Source organism: Ammodytes marinus (assembly GCF_949987685.1).
Source record: "Ammodytes marinus genome assembly, chromosome: 3".
Classification (NCBI taxonomy): Eukaryota; Metazoa; Chordata; class Actinopteri; order Uranoscopiformes; family Ammodytidae; genus Ammodytes; species Ammodytes marinus.
In genome coordinates, this window is record NC_137232.1 from 18,205,661 (window position 1) to 18,212,762 (window position 7,102).

At 36.9% G+C, this 7,102-nt stretch overlaps 1 pseudogene across 1 annotated transcript; it reads left to right on the forward strand.

The window, feature by feature from the left end:
• The first annotated feature begins 975 nt into the window (after positions 1-975).
• Positions 976-2,835, forward strand: LOC307248372 (dehydrogenase/reductase SDR family member 11-like; annotated as a pseudogene). Its single transcript has 4 exons — positions 976-990; positions 2,147-2,356; positions 2,459-2,549; positions 2,694-2,835. The product of its transcript is annotated as a dehydrogenase/reductase SDR family member 11-like (transcript).
• The last annotated feature ends 4,267 nt before the right edge of the window (positions 2,836-7,102 follow it).

The window sequence follows — 7,102 nt, forward strand, 5'->3', positions numbered from 1 at the left end:
CCTTTATTATTAGCACTGTGGGCTCTCTGCTTCACTGCATCCGTGTCGCTCACCTGGAAAACATACTCGTTGTCTCTCTCCTCCTCGAAAACTTTGTGTGCGTCGTCCTGCTGGTATCTCCGCCTGCAGGTTGCATCCCGGTGTGTGGCGCTTTTACAGTAACTACACCACTGCTTGCGTTGACACGATCTAGCTTTGTGTCCTTTCAGGCCACATCTGTAACATACAATGTCCGCACTCTCGGCTCCGCGGTCACTTGTAGGCCTACTGGCTGACGCAGGTTGCATTCGCGCCTTCATCACGTTGTCGTCCAATTCTGTGGTGCGCATTTTCTCAGTAGCTTCGTAGCTCCGCAGTTTAGTTTTGAACTCCGCAAAAGACATATTCACATCACTCTGTGTAACATGAACTGCGAACGGTCCATAAGACTCTGGCAGGCCCTTCAAAATCATTGCCACTAACAGTCCGTCGCTCAATGTTTCACCGGCGTTTCTCAATGCTGTGATAGTAGTCTCTGCACGTATAACATATTCAGTCACACTTTCGGTACTTAACTGTTGAAGTGAAGTTAGTTCGGTATACAGGCTTATTATCCTGGGTTTTCCTTTTCCAGCATAATAGTCTCTCAAAATCTTCAGTGCTTCTCGGGCCATTGTCCGCTGCATCTCTCATTACTAGCGACAAACTTTTATCATCGAGAAACTGAATCAGCTCTGCGTATGCCTCGGCATTTCTATCTTCCTCTTCATCATCTTCATCGGTTGGCTCGTATAGAATAGTATCCTTTAAACCTTGTAGCCGGAGATGGCCCAAAAATTTCGTCTCCCACAGTTCATAGTTCTTTTCATCTCCGTCAAAAACCAGCCGTGACCATCGGCCACCTGACTCGTAGGCTCTTTTACTCATGGCGCTAGCTTAGTATGCTAACTCACCGGACACGCGGTATGTCGCGACTTTTCTCTCGGTGAAAACTCGATGGAAACTCTCTGGGTAACTCTGGGCCCATAACCTGTTAGCAGAGATGGTCCGCTCAACGATCCTGGCGTGCATACCCAGTGCTAGGCTGAATATAATAAATGTAGAAATAACACACAGTGCGGCATCATTGCTGTTTGACTGGAACTGCAGTCGTTTATTAAACGCATGCTCACTTGACCTCTCGTAGGTCACATGTCTATTCAGGGACATCCTATTGGCTGCCACTGTACACAACGCAGCATACAGTATATTATGTTTAACAAAGTATATATAACAGATTGTGACAATGGAGGGCATATACTTTTACATGTCAACAAGCTTAAAGGTGAAATGTCAATTGTGTTCACAATTTAAAATCAGAGAGATGATGGAAGCCAAGAACGGCTTCGCTTGCAATACTTTTTTGAAACTGTTATTTATCTTGAGATTAAGAAAACATTTTATTACAATCACAATATAGGGAGCTGAAGTAATATTTTAAGTAGAATAAGAGAAAACAACCTTTGTTTTTTCTTCAGATCACAATGAACATTGAGAAAAAAACAACCTTTTATGGTCAAATGGTGGAATTTCGTTATTTCGATATCTTGTGTATTATGTTGTAAGAGGAAACACCTCTTGATTACTCATCATCACAAGGAAATTGGTTTTGTTATCCTGAGATCAAGAGATAATACATTTCTCATCACAGTAACAGCTTTCTAAAATAAATGTAATCATGTCCGTTTTCTGCTAAAAAGAAAAGAAAATTACATTTAAATATAAAGCAGTGTTTATTCATTAATTTTATTATGGGCATTGCGGCCAGCATTTCTTCTCGCAGACCAAGGTATAGATGCATACTGCCACATAAACTTCAGTTTACATAGATCATAAAAAATATGTATAAAAAAAACACACATCTCCCTTCTTTCTCATAACTGGCTGTCGTAAATAAATACTTTAAGATAGTCCTATCTCCAGTAAAGGACTCTTAAGAACAATAATGCTTAACAATAAGTAGAAGGAATTAAGTGTATACAAATACTTAATATTGTGTATATGCAAGCTTGTCATGTAGTTGCATGTGCAATGTTTCCCCCTTATCTACAGACTTATTTTTTGTTAATGTCAACTTCTAGTCCCACTTTATGAAGTTAAATGTTAAAGCTGACTGTCTTGATTTCAGAAACTAGCAGCTGAGTGTCAAAGTGCAGGCCACAGCGGCGTTTTGGTGCCTTTCAAGTGTGACCTGAACAACGAGGAGGAGATTCTGTCCATGTTCTCCGCCATCAAAGCGCAGCACAAAGGTGTGGACGTGTGCATCAACAACGCCGGCCTGGCTCATCCAGAGTCTCTGTTGAATGGCAAAACCAGTGGCTGGAGGAACATGCTGGATGTAAGAAATATATGTGAAAAAACAACAGGAAGTTGGCCCTTCTTTACAACGGTGTACTGATGCCAGTCATTACAGTTTTCCAAACGTTTTGGTGTCGTGCAGTTAAACGTTCTTGCGTTGAGTATATGCACACGTGAAGCATATCAGTCGATGAAAGAACAAAATGTTGATGGACACATCATAAACATTAACAGTTATAACTTTATTTAATAACAGTTTTAGGAATTATTCAGAATCCACACGTGAAAGGGACAGATATCATATCAATACATGCAGCTAAATGTTGGTGGTGACCTGGTAAAGCCTACAATTGTAGCCTACATGTTTTTCTGTTGAAGTATGAGCGGACATCGCGTCATTCCCAGTGCTGACGTACATTTCTACGGCTCCACCAAGTACACTGTGACGACCCTGACCGGCAGGAGCTGAGTGAGGCCAACACCCACATCAGAGCCACATTATGCACTCACAGAATGTAAGACATTTTTTATATTTGTGCAAGTTCTATTTTTATTTTTTACAATTCATAACAATTTACAGTTTATGTATTATTTACATTTATTCTAAAGTTCATGTACAAGTAAAAATACAATTTTGTGTAACGCTGAATATTGATGGTTTTGATTGAGCTGACATTTATATCATGCGCAGTTTAGTTTGGATGACAGCTGCATTAGGCACAGGAGCATATAGATTTTCTACCGTGCAATGTTGTAATTTTTGTAATTTCAGTAAACATTTTTGGACCACATTACATCTCATGTCACTGGCGTCAGAATTCGGTTACTGTGCCTACAGCTTGTTTAAACTAAATGCCATTACACTGTATAAAATATGAGATTTAAAGATTACATGTGTTGCACTTTGTTATTATATTAATGTTAATCTCTGGGATGATTTTGTACAGAAACAATAGAATTACAAAAATATTTCATATAGCTATAAAAAAAAATGTTTTCACATTTTTTAAAAGAAATATATCAATAATATCAAACTCGTGAAATATTACAAAATCTGAAATATGATAAGTAAAATGCCAAACAGTCATAAAAAGTGAGAAGTAATACTAGTAAAATGTTGGTAAAAAGAAAATTCTGATAATTTTTTCACTTTTGGATACTTCTTTTTCACTTTCTGATCATTTTTTTCCTTCCAGGTTCAGACTTTTGGGCCTGATTTTGCTTGACATGACAGCTGTACCAAGCAATGAGGACCTTCCTCAGTGTTTTAGACTTCAGGAAACATCAAACATTTTCAAAATTAAAACTGAAAGAATGAATATTCATACAATTTTAAGATTATATTTTTTATTCTATTTTTGGCTCCGTTTGAGCTTCCACAAGCTCCGTTTGAGCTTCGACAAGGTCCTGGCTGTTCTTCTTTTTTTTCCAGAAATAACCTATAACAACAACAACAAAATAAGTTAATTAACTCTCCATAAGCACAGAAGCATACAGTAGAAGTAAAGAGAAAAGCAATAGAAACCAAAAAGAAAATGAAAAACAATAAAAACTATTAAGATAAAAAGTGACTTTTTGAGGAGAGAAAAAATAATCTACTTTTCAGCATGAATTAGGCGTACTCAGTGAAAACTCAATATTTCCAAATGTTTTTGAATTTGAATTCTGATCAACTAAATGATGAAGTGTGTATTTATATACAGTGCTGCTTGAAAGTATGTTAACCCATTGAGCATTTTCTAATTGTATCCAGTTTAACCATTATTAATTCATTTTTATCAATACCAGTATTTTTTATATGAAATAACAGATGTTTGTTTATCAATTCAACATTTTTCTTTTCCGGAAATCAATTGTTAAAACCGATAAAAAAAATGTTTTGTCAATTTTTGTACGTGCAAAAGTTTGTGAACCCTGAGCTGCATTGCTTAAATCAAGCAGGTAAACACAATCAGGTGGGCAAAATTCAGTGATGAAATGGACCAATGTTATGAGATATCTTTAGCGAATAAATTGGGCGGCACTAGATAAAACAGAGATCAAACCTGGTCAGTTTAGGCACACCAAAGTGAACCCATGCAGGTCAGACATGCCAAGAGGAAAGAAAATCTCAGAGGATCTCAGGATAGACTTGTGATGTTGCACATTTGTCTCGGGACAGCTATCAATTAATTTTAAAAAAGTTTGAGTTCCATCGGTCCACCTTGAGGCAAATCATCTACAAATGAAGAGCTTTAAGAGTGACTGAACATCTGCCTAGAAGTGGACTTCCTTCAAAAATATCCATAATCATTTTTTAAATCTGTTTAAAGGTGCAGTGTGTAATATGACATCATCAAGTAAGTTCTAGAAAGTTCTAGAATGCAACGCTCCCTGGGTAACCCCACCCCTTTCGAATAATAACAGAAGCTACAGTGGCCTTCAAGGACAAGAACAATTAAAAATTTTAAACAATGCACCTGATGACATTCCAACTATGACACTTCCAAAATGGCGGTGACAAGGCCTTGGTCCAAAGTATGGAGAAATATGGACATGAGACCCTTTCTAAGGAAAATAATAATAATTCTAAAAAGAAAATTCAGCTATTATGCACTAAATTAAACGTACTTATGGATATTATAATTATTTTCTACAAAATCTGCTAGGAAATAAAACCCCAAATTCTACACACTGCAGGTTTAAACAATTGTTTTCCGGAAAAGGAAAAAGTTTAATTGATAAACAAAATCTGTTATTTCATATAAAAAATACTGGTATTGATAACATGAATTAATAATGGTTAAAATAACTACAATTCCAATAGGCTCACATACTTTCAAGCAGCACTGTAAATTATTTTAGAAGATATTGCTGTAGATTGAGGTATGAGGTTGCCATTGTACTTGGACATATCGTCGCAGTGCACATAAAAATTCACATTTAAATAGACAGAAATTAAACAAAGCTCTCAACCTCCAACGGCCGCTGCAATGGCTACCACTACCATGATGGCCGTTTTGTTAACCCCACTCTGGCTTTTGGAGAAATACACATGCCGTCCATTCATGAGCTGCACTGGTCTGTAGGTTTGCACCATCTTCTTTCCATTAGCAAGCAGAAGCTTGGAGAATGCAGTGAGCTGTAACAAAGATGAAATGGTGACGTGCAAACAAAGGATCAAACTTTCACACTTCTCGTAATAAACCTGTGGAGAATTATCACCCCACTTTGTCAGTTGCTTTTACACCAATTATTTTGGTTTGACTGCCTTTACTAAACTACAGCACCTGTCCAGCACAAAACAGCACACAGAAAAGATAAAGTCCAGCTCAAGAACTGAGAGGAGCATTTAGGCGGATTAAGAGCCAGATATTTCACCCAGTAATTGGTGGAGACCAAAAATAAAGCTAGAAGGAGAATGAAAACACATCTGCTGATTATGTGAATAGGTAACTGTTGCGATAACATGTCAATGCTTACAAAGTGTACTGCTGCCCCTTAATGGCCTAAAATCTTCCTGTGAAAGCATGGTATTGGGGGGATTTCAGAAAGAATGAAAATGAAAAGTTGTTTTTTTGTTAAATTTCCTTGAGGTTGAGATTTACGACTAACAAGATGCTTAGCTACTCCTCTAGTTATTGAACTCATTTGGCTGATACATGATACAATATTATAAAAGTCCATCACCTGCGCAGTGCTGAGAGGGATGGTGTTTTGAAACAGGGTCCAGACAACGGCTTCAGAACAGTCAGGTGTAGTGAGGGAGCCGTCATAGCGGTAGTAGGCTGTCAAATTCTTCACAGGGGGAAGCAACATTTCCAGGGAAGAACTCTTCACTGTTGTGCTGTTGCCTATTTTTATAAAATATCGACAATGAAGAATTGAAAAGACAATGAAGTAAGAAACAAAGTTATTATTGATCAATAAATAGGTAAAGGCTTTGTTATTCTATTCGATTTATTATTGGGTATGAGAAAAACATTTGTTATTTCCTAACAATTTCACTTTAGCCTAACGCTGTCACTGACCACAGAAAAGTGACCGAAAGATAATATGCACTATTATCTAATTTTTCCATATCAGCAGAAATTACTAACCTGGATGTATGATTTTTTTCAGAGCATTAATAAGTGGATTATAATTCTTATTTGCTTCCTTGGACTCCTGGAATTAAAGAAACACAAGATTTTCACATGTTTCACTTTCTCACACTTCTCACTATTTCATCAGACACTCGAAGATTTGTTTCGAATGATGGTTTAAAAATTAAAAAAATTAAATCACCTCAAAGAAAAATCCAAGAACAGCAAGGCCGTCATAGTCTTTTATAGCCTCGCCTAAAGAGGTGTAATGTTCTTTCATGTGGACAATGTGCATCTGTAGATACATTAAAAAATCATATTTCAGTTTACTTAATCACGTGTAGTAGGCTATATTATAACAACCTTAGATCATCCATATTTCATACCTCCATTGGATATTGTTCTCCATTTATCTTGTGTTCAGATCCCGGTCCTCCATTTTTGCCCCAGTGAAAATGAAGTTGAACTGCTTTGTAAGGTTCAGTCAGATCTGATCCACGTATCTTCATGCTCGTTGGCACATTCAGAACAACTAGACAAACATCCAAATCATTATTTCAAAGTGCAGGCAAAATAATTCAATCACAAAATCACATCGTGGAGATGTGATTATGACAAATGCCCTTCTTGTATTTGGCAACAGAGAAAAATAGTGTCTTTTTTTGCTTTGCGAAAGTGATTTTTTTTTTTTTTTTTTTTTTACATTATTACAGCCTATTATT